The sequence below is a fragment of the Lynx rufus genome, unplaced genomic scaffold (genome assembly GCF_022079265.1).
Source record: "Lynx rufus isolate CCGP_SWC_20201006 ecotype Redwood Valley unplaced genomic scaffold, mLynRuf1.p SCAF_8, whole genome shotgun sequence".
Taxonomy (NCBI): Eukaryota; Metazoa; Chordata; class Mammalia; order Carnivora; family Felidae; genus Lynx; species Lynx rufus.
Window position 1 is genome coordinate 8,759,409 of NW_025814896.1, and position 19,336 is coordinate 8,778,744.

The 19,336-nt window shown below is 45.3% G+C and overlaps 1 protein-coding gene across 6 annotated transcripts in view; it reads left to right on the forward strand.

Moving 5' to 3' along the window:
• The first annotated feature begins 4,772 nt into the window (after window positions 1-4,772).
• Window positions 4,773-19,336, forward strand: part of ZNF217 (zinc finger protein 217) — a 36,632-nt gene continuing 22,068 nt past the window's right edge. The window contains exons 1-4 of one of the 6 annotated variants that reach the window (XM_047067465.1): window positions 4,773-4,851; window positions 5,630-5,842; window positions 6,280-6,343; window positions 15,640-15,716. The gene's annotated coding sequence lies outside the window, so the exon portion shown is untranslated. Of the gene's footprint in view, window positions 4,852-5,286; window positions 5,843-6,279; window positions 6,344-10,745; window positions 10,873-15,639; window positions 15,717-19,039; window positions 19,215-19,336 lie in introns of those variants that run through there. The other 5 variants (XM_047067467.1, XM_047067464.1, XM_047067468.1 and 2 more) reach the window with 5 other exon arrangements.

A 19,336-nucleotide genomic window follows, 5' to 3' on the forward strand; every position in this document is an offset into this window, starting at 1 on the left:
TCTTGAATAATTCTGATTCATCTCCCGTGGCTTCTACTATCTTCTGTTTACATGTGCTCAACACACACTTTATATATAGTTGAATCACAGGCCTCTTTTTAGTGTCTATCCCCACGGTTTGGAAGATGGTATTTTTGACACAAGGCAGGATATTCTGTGTCAGGTCAATAAGTAGGAATTTGAATATTGGGAAGCTGATCAGTTTTTCTTAAAGGGCTGGTCTTGACCCTTCCAATAAGCCGAAGCGTGGAAAATAGACATTCCATCCAATATATTCCATAAAGACCCCTGACAGTAGCTTCTTGGCTTGATCTGCCTGATGACTCATTCATGCTTGTCATATTATTTTTCAGCTGTACGCCTCTGTGTGCTTAAAGTAAAAAAGGACAAAAATAAGTCTGGGGTGGGGGGGGGAAGCATTTTAATTGCTTTCAAATGTTCCAATAAGCTCAAACCCATATAGTTTTGCTCAGGAATTTCTTTGCCAGGTTATGATACACTTGCTTGCCAACTCTCTAGCTTTCTCTTATTTTCCCTAATCTTAAGAACTATAGAAGACAGAGAGTGTTGCTAGCTGCTTGGAAAATGTAAATATTTTCAAAAGACTTAAACATTCAAATGTCATTGGAAAGCTTTAAAAAAAAAATCAGATCTCTGTTTTTAAGAAGAACTAAAAGTTCAAGAATCAGAAAATAACGAAACAATCTTGAGCCCCTGAGAAGAAAGAGGTGTTCCCCCCCCCTTCACGTCTAAATAACCATTCTGTTATCTTCAACCGTAGTTCCTACTGAGAACATCCCAACGAACGGCCAGGCTCTATGACTAAGGAAATGCTCCAACTAATGATCCACTGATAGGCAAAGAAATATCAAGAAGGCCAGCAGGGTTTGAAGGTCCTATCTAACAGACAGTGGCAGCAGCAGTGGCCCCAGCTAGATGATGACGTAGCAGTGGCTGTACCCAAACCATTACACGTTTGCTAAGATTATTTTCAGTCCATTGAACAGCTCCAGGTGGGTACCATTCATCTGGATTCTATGTAAACAGAATACAATAGACTATGCTGTCAATGGCGGGTGCCCTGGATTCCAAGCAGAAACTTTGAATGATTCCAGTGTTAAGATTCCAGTGTTTCTCTGATATTTACAGTGTTTTGCAGCATACTTGGAAGATGAAGAAAGCCATAAAAATCTTTCATAATTTGGAAAAGTGAAGAAGAGGGCAGAAATCATTTGCTAATGTACAGAAATGGAAGGAGACAACACTTTTTAGAGTGAATTCGGATATCATTTTTTATGAGCAAAATTCTCACTTGCATGTGAAGACTATCCCCCAAATATTAATAAAAACAATTGTGTTTCAATCTCAACTTCTTTGAAAAAAGACTCAGCTTCTTGGGTTCAGGGTCAGGTCTTACAATGTATTGCTTGTATAAACTTTATTTTCTCTCTCTCTCTTTTTTTTAAGATTTTGTTTTTAAGTAATTTCTACACCCAATATGGATGTATCTCAGACTCACAACCCTGAGATCAAGAGTCATGTGTTTTTCCAACTGAGCCAGCCAAACGCCCCTATAAACTTTATTTTCAAGAAAAAATATATATGACATCTTTAGGTCTCCAAGAAGACAATATCATAGTCATGGGGCACTTTTTATGCCCCTTACAGGGTCTTGTGATATAAGGAGGGAGTAGGGAAACTGAGTCAGGGATAAAGTCAAACCCAGCTCTTACATGACCCAAGAACACCAAAAGGCCAAAGTCGATTTAATTTGGTTCTGGATTCAACTTGACGTAATTGTTATTTAAAGTACATTGATTTTAAAATACACTTTTCATCATAATTACCATGTAGTGTTACAAGGAATTCATTACTCTCTGGGGTCAGAAGGAAAGGCTTTTGTTCTTAAAAGATCTAATCAGGGGTTGGTCTGCCCCACTAAATAGCATCAGACGTTCTCAAATACCAGAAGATGTTTTCAGAAGAAATAAAATCCCCAAGTGGAACTTCTTTGCTCTTAGACCCCTGAGAACGTGGGTTTGCCACTGAGGCAAACATTTGCTCTCTCCCGGGGTGTTAGACTATGAGCTTTTCTTATCTACTCTCTTACAGTTAAGGTACTTAATTAAAAAGCAAATATAAATCTATCAACCTGGTGGTCAAAGAGGAGAAGAATTCTTTGAAAAGACATAGATTGAGGAAGGGAAGACTGCAAAGGGAAAATGGAATAATGCATCATAGAATGGATTTTTAGGGTCCCTCAAAGGGCAAAAATAATGTTTTCCAAAGAGTATTTTTTTCCCCCAAATAGTATTTTTTTTTCCCCAAATAGTATTTTTTTTAAGCATCTGTCAAATCTGTCAGTCACCTGCTTAGGGCTATTGTACATTTCTCCAAAACCTCTGAAGTTCACGATAAATAATTGTTACAGTGGTTAAATCCAATGAGAATTTGACATTTCAATTAAGGTTGCAATTGTGTTGCCCCTGCCTTTTCAAAGATGATCAAATATATCACATTGGAAAACCGTGTAATCTTGTTTGGAAATCTTCCTCATGCACTTGCGTCCTGCCTGAGTTGTGCCAGAGAACTTTAATACAAATCAGAAACTTAATTTAAGTAATTGGTACTAAAAAAGAAGCTTCTGGTCCAGTACTTTGAATCTTTTTGGCTATTAATAACCAAGAGGACTGTATCTTCAAGTCGGTGAAGTGTTCACGTATTCTGTTCCCAACTGTGATCTCAGTATCTCTAGCGTGTCCGTGAAGTCTAGAGACAAAGGACATACATGATGCTATCACGGCCACTTTCAATCTGCAAAAATCAGCATACAAGAGGATGAAGAGTGTGACGAGTAAAACAAAGCAGAATAAAGAGGAACAAAGGGAATTATTAAGATAAATTAAAGAACACTGTCTCTGTTTCCAGACTTCATGGCACTCCTCTGTGAGAACCTGTGGGGTGGGTTGAGCCCATGAGTAGCTGGATGAAATGGGAAACTCCAGTGCAGGAAGTGCTACTTTTCTGATGCTGCTAATTAAGGAATGTGGAACCTTCCTTCTGAGTCAGCTTGGTGGCATGTTGAACTCCGTGCTGTTTGATGCTTACATGATTATTGCATGCAACTTTGGAAGTAAAACCAGTCTGTTCCCACTTAGCACTGAAGAGGCAAGAAGTGGTGTGTGTGTGTGTGTGTGTGTGTGTGTGTGTGTGTGTGTGTTTAGATGGTTCCTAACCTTTAAAATGGTCCGTGGCAGCTGGGCTTTTTATCAGCCGATCACATTTACAGCATGGTCTTAGATGGCAGGGTGCTACCCCAGAGAGAGGATTTGGGCCATTTATGAGTTCAGTGAAGTTACACAGGCATACCACAGCATTCTGGGGATTCACCACTATTACACAGCAATAAAAACGTCTCTGTGGGACTGCCAACTCTTCCTGTTTTTATAGAAAAATCATTTCAGAAAAATTGGAGGTAAGAAAAAAAGGTCCTACATATTCTGTTATCAAAAAACAACCCCTTACATTTTTTTTAAAAGACATTTTTTTTAATGCTGACATATTTATTTTGAGAGAGAGAGAGAGACACAGAGTGTGAGGGGAGGAGAGACAGAGAGAGACACACAGAATCCGAAGCAGACTCCAGGCTCTGAGCTGTCAGCACAGAGCCTGAGGAAGGGCTCGAACCCACGAACTGTGAGATCATGACCTGAGCTGAAGTCAGATGCTCAACAGAGTGAGCTCCCCTCCTTAAAAATTGTTAATAAAAATTTTGCAATGCATGTAAAGGTAGAGAGGATAGTAAAATGAATCCCCCCCCCATAGCCCTCACCCCGTTTTGCAATTTTAAGCACATTGCTTCGATTCTCCTGTTTTAAAAATTTGCTTAAGTATTATAAATTCTAACACGTCATTCTCCTCCTGTATGTTTCGGTGTATATCTCTAAAAAATACGTGCATTTTTTTCAAATAACCTACTATGTCTTTATCACAGTTAGTGAATTAACTGTAAGTTCCTGGTATCACATAATACCCAGTCCATACTAAAACGTCCCTGATAAGAAAACCAATTGAAACAATTTTACATATACCTGTATCTCCCTTTTTTGCTTACTAATAAGAAGACTTCTATTTTATTAAAAATGTGATTCTTGCGTCCTGATTTTTCCACTTGCTATTATAACTATTTCCCAGTGGCATATTTTCGCAGCTTTTAAATTTTGAAATGGCCGTGGGCAAGAGCGGGGATAACTTGGAAGACGAACCCTTTCTTTATTCGCGTGTTTCCCCATATACGGGGAGGGAGTATGTGTGTATTTTCCTTCCCCTTCTAGTAAATCTCGTTGCCATGAACATCTTTGTTCGCAGCCCCCTTGTCCTCTATTAGGACTATTTCCTTAGGACTGATTCCAGGAATGTTCTTGCTGCACCCAAATGTATGAACATTTGTCAGGCCCTTGACTTGCCTCGCGGAGTTGTTTACAAAAGGACTGTACCAATTTACACTTCCACTTACAAAGGATGAGAGCGCCTCTATTAAAATGCTTAAAGGCACTGCTTCCCCGAGCTCTTATAAATCACTGGCTAAGGCTGGCTTCTGTTTGTCATATGGTCGCAGCCATCACAAAATAAATAAATACACATTTTCTATAGCTCTAAAAACATGGCATGCACAGACTGCCAAACAACCACAGACTAACTCTGATTACACGAGGAAACCGGGTCTACTTGTTGAAAATGTGGTAATGAGATAGTTTCCACCCAGACGGGAAGCCCGGTTCTGGCGGGGGAGGGGCGCCCGCATTTCTTCTGGTCTCTGTCTACCCACCCGAGGAAGGTAGAAATGATCAGGTCAGCGAGCTCTTCTTTTCCTTTACCAATTTTTTTTTCTTTTTCTTTTTCCTTTTTTTTTTTTTTTTTAAAGCTGGGTGTCTTACTTGGGTCCGTACGGCTGAGCGGGCTGATGCAGAAATACTGGTGGAAACTAGCAGAGACTTCTGATGGCATATGTGTTTCCTGCGAGTGCAGCCTTGCAGCACGGGGGAACCGGGGATTAGGGGCAGAGCCATTTTATCGTCCAAATTCTACTTTGTTTCCTTGGGGACACGTTGTGCTTATTTGTTGACTTCAAATGAGAACTGCTTCAGGAGCGGTTCGTTTCTGTTCAGAGCGTTCTCGGTTTCTTACAAATCCTTGTAGAAAATTCGGTTGCGTGGGTTTGGGAGAAATTTATGGGACAGATTTTTTTTTTTTTTTTTTTGGAGGCAGGGAGAAAGAAGAAACTATCTCATTACTGTCGTGTTTATGGGGGGGGGGAGGGGAGAAAACAAGAAGGAACTTGATAAGAAAATACTTAGCAAGATGGTCCTTAAAAGCCCAGAATCTGAATCTTGAAATTCTTTTTTTTTGTTTTTTGTTTTTCTGGAAAAAGTTCAGGAAAGAGGTTTTATTATCCTCCTTTGCTTTCTTGCTGTTTTTGGCCCACTCAGTGGCTCCGAAGCAGTTCCTCAAAGCGAGTGGGGACAAAATATAATCTCTTAAAATATTTTTAAGAGGACGGGCAGGCTTGGTATTTGTAAAAATACGTCAACAAAATGTGCTAACCACAATTTTTTTTTTTTTTTTTAAGTTGTCAAAGAAGCCAAAGGGATTCGTTAAGCGGACGGGCTGTTTTAGAACGGAGACGTTCGGAGACAATAATGACTAAGGTCATTTTGGCTGATGTTTACTGAGCTGATGGCCGTGTGCCAGGCACCGTTTTAAGGTTTGGTTGTGATTAGCTCCTGTAACCTTCCAGAGCGGGCCCCGTGCAGCGGGCGGCGATGTTCTTCCCATTGTACAGGTGAGGCAGGCAAGTCGAGTCAGCAGGCTGAGGTTTCCCAGCAGCTGAGCTGGGAGCCAGGGTTTGGGTCTACGCTGGCTCTGAGGACCGTGTTTGATTCAGTTCCGGTTTCTGAGAAAATCTGCATGTTCGTTTTTGGGAGCTGCTGAGCCGAAGAAGCCCATTGGCTGTGAGTGAAATAGTGGGGTAGCTGGCTTTGGGTCCACCGCACTACGGAGGACCAAGGCAGACGGCTAATCTTCAGTGTAGACTCCTGATTTCTTGGTCACTCTATACCTCCCAGGGGCGTGGCTCTAACCTTAATCTCCTCTCCAGTATTTTCCCCAAACCCCAGCATCCTGTTTGAGGGTGTGGCTGGAGAGCTGTGGTCGGGAGACAGGGGCTCAGCCACCTGGCACGCTTCCCTGGAGCCACTCACCTCTGACCCTCTTCTTTAGGTGCCTCTCCGGTCTCGCTTGACCTCCAGTTTGGAGAAGGTGTCCAAAGAACCCTGAAAGGCAGGTAGGCATCTCCCAGCTTCCGCGAGGATCACTCGGATTGAGGTATCTTTCTTCAAAGACTTCCACTTGCTTTGTCTACACTGAGGAGTCGTTCTGGTGGTCAAGAGCTGCTCAGGTTCTGGAGTGGACAGACTCGGGGCCAGCTCTGTCTGTCTCACATCATAGAAACACTCTTGCTTCTCTTCTCCCGCCCAGAATAAGTACCCTGGCAGGGCCGTGCAGTGGTTGAGAACAGACCTGGTTCTGAGTGCGGGTGAGCTCCTGTGTGGCCGTGGGCAATGGTCTTTGTGACACCAGCCTGTCCTAATTGAACGCTCCCTATGTGCCAAATTCCCCCCAAAGCATTTTAGTAGTGAGGACTTATTTATTCCTCCAAATACACCTGTCAGTGATTACTCTTACCTCCGTCTGTAAAAGGCCAGGGGTGGAGGTGGGGAGGGAGCTCCAGTGAGACGGCAAAGGCAATAGTTGGGTAGCCCAGGGTCTTGGTTTGAACCTGGAAACCCGTTTCAAGAGCTCAGCCCTAGAACTCACTACCTGTCTCACCACTCGGAGGTGTGGCTTCTAATCTGGGTGACGAGGGTACCAATTCTGCCTGGGTATCCAGAAATGGTGCAAATAATGTACTTGGCCCATAAGAAGTACTTAATCAATGGTCACTATTATTATTCTCTAGTCTCCTGAGGCCAAAGTCAACCGCTTAGTACAGAACAGAATGGCATGAGTCAGCATGGGCTTTGGAATTTGTTCGGGCTAGAATTCTACTTCATTCTTGTTGTAGAATCTCAAGCAAGTTAAAGAAGTTAGTAAGGCAGAAAGTGAGTTAACCTCGAATGGCTACGGTCTCCTCATCTGCCAGATGAATTTAAGTCTACAGGTTATCAGGAGAATGAGAAAACACTATGATCGGGTAGGTCAGGTGTGGAATTAAGACTCTGGCACATAGCAGGGGCTCAATAAATTGTTTTATTTTTCCCTTTTTGTTACGCTTTGTCTTACCTCTTCTCACTGTTACCATTATCGTTGTTGTTGTTGTGCTGTTGTACTGAAAATATGGACACGCGTAAATATCTGAGTGATTGCAGCAAAGGAGGACTCTTGGTTTATCAGTTTGTTTAATAACACTCTTAATACCTCCGTCAGATCATTATTCCTCTGTTCATACTATTCACTGGCGCTCAGGTTCATCCAGAGTAACGTCCTGTCCTCACAATGCCCCACATGGTGTGGATCTCGTCCACCCTCGTTTTATGACTTGTGTCCCCTTAGTGCTCCATGCCAGTCACAACATCACGCCGGCTTCCTTGCTGTTCCTTGAACCACGGGGCATAACGCTTCAAGGTCTTTGCATGCCGATCCCTCAGCTGGGAGTGCTCTCTCCCCAGAGGGAGCCTCTACGTGGCTCCCACTGTCACCCCTTCTGATCTTTACTCAAATGTCTCCACCTGAGAAGTCTTCCCGGACTAGCCTGTTCAACATTACCCTCACCGGCTCCCTCGACTCTCTGGCCCCTTTCCCCGCCCCCTGTCTCCATAACACGAATCCTTTAATTCTTTAATTCTTTTCTAAAGATTTTACTAAAAAATTTTTAAAGTTTATTTATTTATTTTGAGGGAGGCGGGTGCAGAGAGAAGTAGAGAGAGAGAGAGAGAGAGAGAACCCCAAGCAGGCTCTGTACTACTGTTGGTGCCAAGCCCGATGTGGGGCTCGATCCCACAGATCATGAGATCATGACCTGAGCTGAAATCAAGAGTCAGATGCTTAACCGACTGAGCCACCCAGGAGCCCTGAGATTTTATTTTTAAGTAATCTCTATACCCAGTGTGGGACTTGAAAGCACAACCCCAAAATCAAGAGTCCCGTGCTCCACTGACTGAGCCAGCCAGGTGCCCCATAGCGCTGATCGTTTAATTCACGACAACATTAAGTGTTAACTCCGTGAGGATCGGCATTTTGGCGGGTTTGCTTTCCTGCTGTATTCCCAGCACCTAAAACAGTGCCTGGTACCCAGTTGGTCTTACTATTTGTTGAGTGAGACAGTAAATGAATGAGTGAATGGAAGAACCAGGGAGCATATTTACTTCAATTGAACAGCTGAATATTGGGATACTTTCCTGGGTGCTGTGATTTGGAGGAAACCGGCCTTCCCGTTGAGGAGTCTGTAGTCCATTCAGACAACATCCGGGGCTGGGCATAACCCAGCAAATGTCATAAAGGAGGCACTGAACAAAGAGAGTGACCGAACAAAGAGCATAGTGGCATGTGGAGAGGACCATGGGGGATGGGTAGGATGACTACAGACTGATTTTTGGACATATGTGGCATGTGGGTTTGGGGAGATTCAAAATGAAGGTGGGACAGGTAGTGGGCACAGAGCAAGGAGAAGGGTTAGTAGAGAATAGTTCATTAAAAAGCAGTATGTGGAGGGGCGCCTGGGTGGCGCAGTCGGTTAAGCGTCCGACTTCAGCCAGGTCACGATCTCGCGGTCCGTGAGTTCGAGCCCCGCGTCAGGCTCTGGGCGGATGGCTCGGAGCCTGGAGCCTGTTTCCGATTCTGTGTCTCCCTCTCTCTCTGCCCCTCCCCCGTTCATGCTCTGTCTCTCTCTGTCCCAAAAATAAAAAAAAAAAAAAACAAAAACGTTGAAAGGTCCGTGCTGCTGTCCCAAGGACCAAGAGTAATAAACCTTTAAAAAAAAAAAAAAAAAAAAAAAAAAAGCAGTATGTGGAAAAAAAAAGCAGTGTATGAAAATACTAAGTATTTTATTCTCCATTTTTAATTTCTCAGAGTATTTAATGTAGTTTGGAATTGTATGCTAATAGGCAGCTAATTTTTACTTATCTGGGTCAAATATGAGTGTGTTTTACATGTTAAAAGATTAAAATATTTAGCTGCCAGTAAAGGGTCCTGAATCGTTGCCCGTATTTGAGAATTAACCAGCTTTTATTCATGCATTTGCATATACATTTCTTTCTTATATTGAGACATGATTGGCATATAACCTCTTAGCTTCAGTTGTACAATATAATGATTCGATATTTGTATGTAATGTGAAATGATCAGCCTATATATTTCTGATCCCTGTGTAGTATAAACACGTGTATATATTATATATAATATACAAACGTACACATACATATGTTATATATATATATATATATATATGCATTTCCTTTAGAGAATATACTATTGTGTGTGTTTAAACCAAAGAATGGCATACCTTTTGTGGCTTCATTTATTTATTTACTCCATCATGTCTTGGTGATTTAGCACATGGGCATATATAGCACTATTTCATTCTTTCTGACTGCTGTCTATATTCTCAAATTTGGATATATCATAGTTTATGTGGTCATTTTTCTCTTGATGAACTTGTAGGTTGTTTCTTATTTGTCACGATTATAAACAAGGCTGCAATGAATATCCTTATGTATGCTTCTTTGAGCCCCTGAGTGATTATCTCTTCAGGGTAGTTACTATAATTATATGCTAATATATATATTTTTTGTTTGTTTTAATTTGTTTAATGTCTGTTTCTCCTATGAAAATATAAACTCCATGAGGACAGCAATCCAATTTGTTTTGTACCTCACTCTTTAATTACTACCTAGCCAGTGCCCGGGACAAAGGAGTGGTCAATAAATGTTTATGGAATGAATCTGGCTGAAAGGTTGGCTGGGGCCATGGTGTAGTTTTGCATCCTAAGAGAGGGAACTCGGACTTATTTGGGTAAATTGGAGAATTTTGTACAGGGCAGCAGAAGGATGGTTATTTGTGGTATTGAGGAAAAATTTACTAGGCTGGGAAGAAGACAGGTACTCGAGACCCGGTTATGAAATTATTATGCAGATCAGAAGGAAAAGACAGGATGGTAGGAATATGAAAGGAGAGGGTGCACTTGAGAGCTACTTGGATGATAGGATCTGTAAAACTGAGTAACTGATTAGCTGTGAGGGGCCATGTAAAGGAAGGCATGGAAAGTTGAGATCCATTCTAGGACATTTTCTCTTTTTTTCCTTTCTTTTCTTTTCTTTTCTTTTCTTTTCTTTTCTTTTCTTTTCTTTTCTTTCTTTTCTTTCTTTCTAGGACATTTTCTCTTTCTTTCTTTCTTTCTGGGACATTTTTTTCTTTTCCTTCCTTCCTTCCTTCCTTCCTTCCTTCCTTCCTTCCTTCCATTACTTTAGAGAGAGAGACACAGTTCAAGTGGGGAAGAGGGGCAGAGGGAGAGAGACAGAATCTTAACCAGGCTCCATGCTGAGCTTAGAGCCTGATGTGGGGCTCGATCTCACAACCCAGGGATCACGATCTGAGCCAAAATCAAGAGTCAGACACTCAACCTCAACCTACTGAGCCATCCAGGCGTCCCTAGGACATTTTTCATTTCACAGATGTTTATTGCCTCCCAGCTGTGTGCAAAAGAGCACTCTGCTAATTGCCTTTGGGACGTGAATTTGCATGACCTTTCTTCCCTACCTTCAAAGGAGATCTGGAGTCTACTGGGGACTTTGGAGGACTTGGAGGAAGAGTAAGCAGGTACATCAAGAATGCCAGGGAGGGACTGAGGTGGGAGGGGCTAGCCCCGGGGCAACCAAGTGAAATATTGTTGTTCCAGGATTGGGGGTGGGGAGGAATGCTGGGTGAGGATGTTTCAACCCTGCCCCAGAGACACTCACTCATGGCTGACTGGTGAACATTCAGGAAATAGGATGTCGAGAAATGTGCATCAGTGTAGATTTTTAGAAGAGAGGAGATTTCGGCTGGTGACAGAGCTGGGGTTTGACATAGGGTTCAAATGGCCCGCTGGCCTCAGTGTCATCTGGAAGGTTGGGGAACCAACTGTCAGCTGGGTGGCCTCAGGCGGGCTACTTACTCATCTTGAGTCTCAGTTTCCTCTTGTTAGAGCAAAGGCAGTGATAACTTCAAGGGGTGAGATTTGGCTAGTCCAGTGGCCAGGTAGGCTTATCGGTGACAGCTCTGAGTCTCTGAGCGCGCCCTCCACACGGGAGAGAAAGTAAACGGTGTCCTCCAGTTTGCCACGTCTTCTTTGTTGCACCAGGTGCCACCTTTCAGGAGCGAATCTCTCAAGGAAGAAACACTTAACTTGAAGTTCAGTGGGTCAGTTTTTCTTGCGTTTCTTTCCAGTCACATCCCAGTGTTGGTGGGATAAAGTCCCCCCACCAATCCCGCCTGCCGCATTATCAGGGATTTTGTTTTTATTCTAAGAGACATGGGGAGTTTTAGGCAGGACCCTGATGTAATCAGATTTGACTTCTGAAAAGATCAATGTGACTTCTGAAAAGATCGATGTGACAGAGAGGTGATTGTCTGCGCTTCTGCTGGAATGGTAGCTCGGTCCACGTAGAGCTCCCTTCCCTCGTAGTTGCGTCCCAGGCCCGTGGCAAACAATGCTGGCCACATTCTGTGGGTTGAATGCATGTTTGACCTCTCTGCATTTAAAGCAAGGCTAAAAGTAGCCGTTGTGTTACTAGGAGGATGTGATGATAATAGATGTAAAGTGCCTGGCACGCAGTTATTTATTTACTTATTTTTCCGTCCAGTATTTAATGAGCATCTGCTATGTGCTGGGCTTGGTTCAAGGTCCTGGGGAAGCACCAGCAGGGTGTGGGGGTAAGACTTGGCCAGTGTCGACACAGGAAAGGAGGCTGCCGTTTTATTGCCTCTGGGCCTTGGGAGAGCTGCTTAATCCCTCTCTGCCTGGGTTCTTTGTCTAATAAATGGAAAAATATAAACCCTACCTCACAGGGTCATTAGAGGGGTTAAATGAGTTACAAAGTGAAAAAGCACACATTAAGAATTCAATAAATGTTAGCGCTTGTCAGCTAGCCTCCCGGCCTGCTGGCTCTGCTGTTGGCAGAGGATCTCTTTGAAACTTTGGTGCTCTGGTCCGCACCATCCATCCATCCCGAGGCAGAGAAATAAATGCAGGAGGCACTGCTGGGTGGGAGTCTGGACAAGTGCCTGCCCTTAGTGGCGTTAACAGTCTGATTCAGACCAAAAAACCAAAACAAAACAAAACGCAAACCACAAAAACAAAAGAAAATGAAATCTCTAACCAGCTACACAGATAGCCCACTAGACCCTTAACTCACCCCGGAGGGAGAGATGGAAGGAAGAGGAGAAAACAGGACAAGGAGCCCGTATGCTCTTCTCAGCAAAGGGTGGAAGCTTGGGTGTCAGGACTCCTGTAAGTGCTGCCAGGGACGCTGAGGCCAGAGTCCCAGGTATACTCAAAGACAGTCCCACGTGGGGCGCCTGGGTGGCTCAGTCGGTTCAGCAACCGACTTCGGCTCAGGTCATGATCTCACGGTTTGTGGGTTCGAGCCCTGCGTCGGGCTCTGTGCTGACGGCTCGGAGCCTGGAGCCTGTTTCCGATTCTGGGTCTCCCTCCCTCCCTCTCTGCCCCTCTCCTGCTCGTGCTCTGTCTCAGAAATAAACATGAAAAAAAAAATAGTCCCACGAAAAAGTAGAGCCCTTTGTGGAGGGATACTCAGTGTTGAGGGGCAGAGTCGTCATAAAAGCCGCCCTGTGTTGTCAGACACCCAGCTCCCCTGTGGTTTGACCCCGACAAGCCAGCCGTCCAATGAGGCAGGCAGGGAAGGGGTTAGCATCCCCATTGGCAGATGAAGAAAGAGAGCCAAGATCCCAGGGACTGGCCTGAAGACCCAAATCTCAATTCCCTCCCCACCGGACCTCTCTGCAGCTAAGCTGCGTGTTTTACTATTCCTTTCGGTATGCGTTTGTTGTGAGCGCATCTACTGATCATTGCTGTGGGCAGACATCTATGCAGAGATGGAGTGGTAGTCGGAAATACATTTTCAGAGTTGAGGGGAAGGGCACCTGGGAGGTTGAGTTGGTTAAGCGTCTGACTCTTGGTTTGGGCTCCGGTACCGAGCTGGCGGTTCACGGGTCCAAGCTCCGAGAGAGCTGACCGTGCAGAGCCTGCTTGGGGTTCTCCCTTCCTCTCTCTCTGCCCCTCCCCATCTCATTCTCTCAAAATAAATAACAAATATGTGTTTGGGAGCCCTCAACATCTAGATGGCCTTTTGGGCCATTGGGCTGTGGATGGAATCATCTAGGGAATGAACAGGAAAAGAGACCACAGGGCACCAGCAATGGGCCTTGGGTGCTTCCAAGGCTGGAGGTCAGGGAGAGGCGAAGGAACCAGCCAAGGGTTCTGAGAAGGAGCCTCCAGTGAGGACCAGAGGGGGCGGTGGTGGAAATCGATAGAACGTGGGGTTCCAAAGCAAGGGAAAAAGTGTTTCAAGGGTGAGGAAGGGGTCAGCTCTATCAATATATGAGGCAGACATACTATCTGTTGTCTGTGTGTTTGTCTGTCTCCCTCTAAAAGGGGGCAAACGCTGGGGCGCCTGGGTGGCTCAGTCGGTTAAGCCTCTGACTTTGGCTCACTCCGGTCACGACCTCCTGGTTCGTGAGTTCCAGCCCCGAGTCAGGCTCTGCGCTGACACTCCCCCCACTTGTGCTCGGTCTCTTTCTCTCTCTAAAAAATAAATAAGCATTAAAAAAATAAATAAATAAAAAGGGACAAACGCTTTGTTTTGCTTCCCGCAAGCTCTGTCTCCTGTGCCTAGAACAATGCCGGGCCTCCCCACTCGCCCCTGCAAAACTCTGGGTTCACAGCTCTGTAATGTGTCTCATTTGATTCTCCAGAGTCTTATAGAAAAATAGGTATTTACATAATTAATAAGTATATATACTTCCTTTCCAGTTTTATTGAGATATGATTGACATATAACCTTGTATAAGCCTAAGGCGTACAACATAATGATTTGATGTAGGCATACGTTGCAAGATGATTAGTTAACATCCATCACTCCATATAGTTACAGTTCTTTTCCTTGTGATGAGAACTTTTAAGGCCTTCCTCCTGCTCTTCCACCTCTTCATCATCACCACATTTGGTGGAGAAGAAAACTGCAGCCCAGAGACACTAAATCATATTCTAAGGCTAATGCAGCTCTCAGAAGGTGTAATGGAATAGTTGAGACAGGACCCGTGGGGAGAAGAGGTCCCGAAACCTTGTCAGAGGGAAGCCACCCCCTCCCCACTCCCAGGCACAGAAGCCACCATCTTGAAAGAAAGGGTAGGGGGTGCCAGGCAAAGGGAGCCACAGGTCTGAAGGCTCTGGGTCAGAGGGAAGGCCTCAGGGCTGAAGCTTAGAATCCCACGGAAGGGCTTCCAAAACTTGAAGCTGCAGGTTAGGCAGGGGCCGGGTGTACAGAGTCGGGGAGGCCAGCTCTTGGAGTTTGTTCTTTAACCCCCCTCTCCCCTCCCCAGGCCATAGGAAGCCATTAAGCAGGGCGGTGACAGGATCTGATTTACCCTGTAAAAGATCTCGTGGACTTAGGGTGGAGCTTGTATTGAGGCAAACTTAGAAAGGAAGAAGGTGGCAGACGCCTTACGCGCTCCATGTATTTGGAGGAGAGGGTGAGAGGTGATGGTGCTGTGTTAGAGGCGGAGGGAAGTGGACAACGTTGAGCTATATTAACATAGAAATTAGTGGACTAAAGGTGCATGTAGGGTGATGGAGATGGAATAGAGTTGGACTTCTGGGTTTTGGCTTGAGTAAGTGGGCGGATCCACGTATCGAGATGAGAATGGGCATCAAATTTCAATAAACTTTGTTAGTCACCTTCCTCCTCCAACCCCTCCCCTTGTGCCAGAGCTCCCATCTAGAATATCAGGTGAGTGCAGAAAGGTTTCAAGGGGTGCTCTGAAAGTCATGTGACACATGTAATTAATATACATGTGTATATTTTATGTTTATTTATTTTTAGGTTTACTTTTGAGAGAGAGAGAGAGAGAGAGAGAGAGAGAGAGAGAGCACAAGTGGGGGAGGGGCAGAAAGAGAGGGGGTCAGAGGATCCATAGCGGGCTCGCTGCTGAGAGCCCGATGTGGGGCTCGAACTCGCGAACCCATGAGATCATGACCTGAGCTCAAGTTGGGCACTTAACCTACTGAGCCACCCAGGTGCCCCGACCCATGTCATTTTTTAAAGAAAGTTTATACATTTACATTGTGAGTGAAGTCAGCCTTGAAAAGCATCCAGGATATTGGCGGAAAACAAAAGTCGAGCCCGAAGAGCGGAGGGGGAATGGGACAGATACAGTTAAAAATCAACTGTGCTCTTTGCACATCATCAAGGTCGATTAATTTAATCAAGTCATGATTGCATCAAAACCTCAATTTGAATTGAGCCTTATACTTGGCCCCTCCCTTTTCGGTTTGCTTGGAAAAACCAGTAATCTCATCTCTTGCAGTATTGTTCCGAGCCAGGTGGGCTGGCAAACTCCGAGAGAAGTCTCCAGGCTCCAGACGCTGCCTCCACTTCTGAAAGGTGATTTCTGCGATTTATTTTTATCATCTATTATTGCGATGTTTTATAGAGGGCTTAAAATTTCGAGAGGACTTGAGTGGGATCAAGAAACTTACTGGAAGGAGAGTTGTGTGGCTTTCCCTGGAGTTGTTGGGTGATCCGTCCTTAATTTAGTGCATTCAGTCGTGTTAAAAGGGCTGCCCTGGTTTCCTTCTCAAATGTCCTTTGTAGTTAGCAGGAGCTGGCAAGGTTCGCCTTAACTTTTTCATTTTCTTTTCCTGCTGACTCCTCACTGCAGTTTTTCAGGTTTTCCTGCTCTGAACACTGCATTCTTTTAAGTCGAGTGTCTATGTTGGCTCCATTTCAGCTCCAAGGATTTACGTACAGTTTCCAAAACTGTTTTTCTGTGATAGTTCCACAGGAAAATAAATACTTGTGAAATGGGAAGATCGTATTGCATTGTTCTTCTAATGAAGGCGAAGTCTCCCAGGATGATTCCAATAAATGCTAAATGTAGCAAATTAGAAGGGTTTTTGTTTTTGTTATTAGATCTGAGAAGGCTGTGTCGCAGGCAGCATCTGGAGAGAAAACCAGAAGTTAGGGAAATGAAGAGGTCTCCTATCACGAGGATTAAATCAGAGATAATGGTGCAATTTTCTAAGCGTACACTGGGAAATATATCTTGAGGAGGGCCGGTCTGTTTGGATAATTGTGAAAAACGAGGTGTAGCTGATGTTTGTCGCGTTAAGGAGAGGTGAAGTGGGGCTTTTTCGACCTTTCTCCAAGTAACATGTGCAGAGCATCAGCTTCTATGGGAAGGGACGTTTCTGGTCCTATTCTTTGTTTGTGTTGCTTGCCTCTCCGCAGCACCTGACTCCTTGAGAGATAGTCTAGCTAGGAGTGATGGCAAAACAGGATTACTCGTGGGTGGAGCTAAGTTTATGCAGACCAACGCTTGGTTTTCCATTTTCATTTCATAGAATAATAATGAGTTCTTCCGCTTTTACTACAAGACCAAATGCTCCCAGTGTTCTCCTTTACTTTTGGAGTTTCCACTTTTAATTGTTTTGACTATGCATGCTTTCCAAGTAAATCTTAAGCGTGAGTCTTCCTGTTTTAAAGGGGGAGACTGTGTCTCACAGATGCCCTTACAGCAAATGCAGATCGTTCCATGTCCATTTAAAAACACAGTACGTGTTTGCAACCCAGCACTCAGTCACTGGCAGAATTTTTGCAACGATTTCCCAGTTTTATTGGCACATCTCCAGGAACAGGGTTCTTTGTAATTCTTTGCTCAAACATAAGGATGGCATACAAAACTCTGAGCCGATAGATCAGTGAAGACAATTCTCTTTTAATTTTAAAAGCTACAACATATACAAGGTTTTTGGGGGCGGGGTGGGGGGAGGAGGAGAGAAACAGTAACTAACAAACCATAGGATGCTATTATGCTAACAAAGTGGTAGCTTTGTAAGGGCACAGAGAAAAAGCACAACCGTTTTTTTTTTTTTTTTGCTCAGAAAATGATTCAGGAGCAACAAGGTCTGAGAGCCAGAAGCCTCATTGTTCTTAGTGGAACCATTATTTGTCAAAACATTTGATTGTTGCCCTATCCCTTCTGAAAAGTTTGGACTTTTCTTTTTGCTCAGTTTTGACACTAGAATTTTAACTCTCAGTGCTATTGTGTTTACAGCATTCAAGGTTTCAGAGTTCAAAGGTTATCCATTAACATGTAGAGTAAGGCTACACTTAATGTGGAGCCTCAACCTGGTTCCACTTGCTCGTAGTTTGTTTTTGTAGCAATGCTCCAAGCCCGCTGTTTGGAGAAGTTAAATGAAGTTTCTTGTTTATGAAGAGTGCCCTTGGATTGCGTGTTAGGATGTGACTACTTATAAGGGTTTAAAAACTATTTGAAAAGAAGGTATTTGTCTTCTCTGAGAAAAGGAACCTTAGTACTAGAAATGATCAACATCAGTGTACTTGGGTGGGGAAAAAAAAAAAAAAAAGGAGTTCTGGCCGAAGAATTTACTTCTGGCACTGCTAATTGTGAGTAAGTAATTGGTTCACTTCCTTTTTAAAAAAGACTCACCAGACCATATGTGGGGTTAGTAGTTATATATAAAATGACAGCAAAACATCACACTTGGCAAATTCTCCCCCTCTGCTAAGAAGCTGTCTCTCAAAATTCCATTTTCTATTAAGAACTCCACTGCTCACCAAGCAGAGCATTTATATAGCTCCCCATGTATTAAATATATCCTTTAAGTGCCTTTCTTGATAGGTTTTAAGTTTTTCCATTTTGGATACACCCATATCCCATTAAAAAAAAATACTTTGCTGTTTTGTTTTCGGTGAGTTGCCTAGCTCTGTTTACATTTGAATTCGTTTGCATTTTGGGGCAGAAAACTTCGTGGTTGTGATTGTTGCTTCTGTGGTTCCTCCTGGGGCGAACCTAAAATGAGGGAACACAGACAGGCCTTCGGAATCGTAACCTTTTTTCTCCTTTTGTGAGCAGGGAAGGGTAGGAAACGCTCTAAATACGTTGTTTCTGGGAAGGAGGGGGCAAGGCTAGTTTTGTCCCCCCCCCCCCCCCCGCAGTTTAAACTCGGTTTCCTCCACGTGGGTTTCTATCAAAGCCAAGTGGATTCTTGGAACCCAGGCCAAGTTTAGAAATCTCAAGTTATAATAGCGGCGCAAGTCGAGCCCTTTTGGAAAAACAACAATTACAGGATAGCTTTATCAAGATACCCATTAAACCATTTTAATCATGTCACCTCCGCGACCTTGCTCACACTTGACGAAAATCGGAAGATATGCTTGTGCACTTCACTTTCTGGCCTGCTCAAATGGGCGCAGAGGCTTCTGCTGGTAATTCGGGATGACCCGGAGTGCTACTACCCGCCCCTCCCTCGCCTGGGCACACCTTGCGAGGGAGGGGGAGGCGGCGAGGCTGAGGCCTGGATCTGCGCCTGCGCGCTGCCCCCGGGGGGGGGGCCCCCCCTTGCGTACCTGTCACTGGAACCGCCGGAGCGCGCGCGGGCCACGTTTAGCCGGATGGCGGGAGGCGGTGTGTGTGGAGAGGCGGGGGGTGGGGGGGGGGGAAACTGTGTGTGGGGGTGGTGAAAGGCGCGCGCGTGCGCGGGAATCTCAGGCGAGAACGGGAGTGCGCGCGCTCGTCGGCTCGCTCGCGTCCCGGAGGCGGAGTCCGCGGCGGTGGGCGGGGCAGGGGCGCGCCTGCGCGGACCACGTGGCTCGGGGGCGGGGCTCAGGGGCGGGGCCGCCGCGGCCGGTGAAGGCAGGAGGCGGGGCATCTCCGAGCGGCCGGGCCGAGGGAGGGCGCAACAGCTGCTCCCAGAGCACTTTCTGACCCAACAGTCCCCCAGCGCCGGACGCGCCGCGCCCCGGCGGCTCTAGGGACCCCCCGCGCCTGCACTGTCCCCGCGCGGACGAGTAGGGGGCGCCCGCGCCTTTGCCCCCCGTGCGCACCCCCGCCCCGCTCACCTTAGCCCCGCGCCCGAGGTGAGCCCGGCCCCCAAATCCCCCGGGCGGGGGAGGGGTGGGGGCGGGGGGGCTCTCCCTTGTTGGGGGGGGTGGGTCTTCCAGGCGCGGCTTCTCGAGGCGCCCGGGGAGATGGTTTCGCC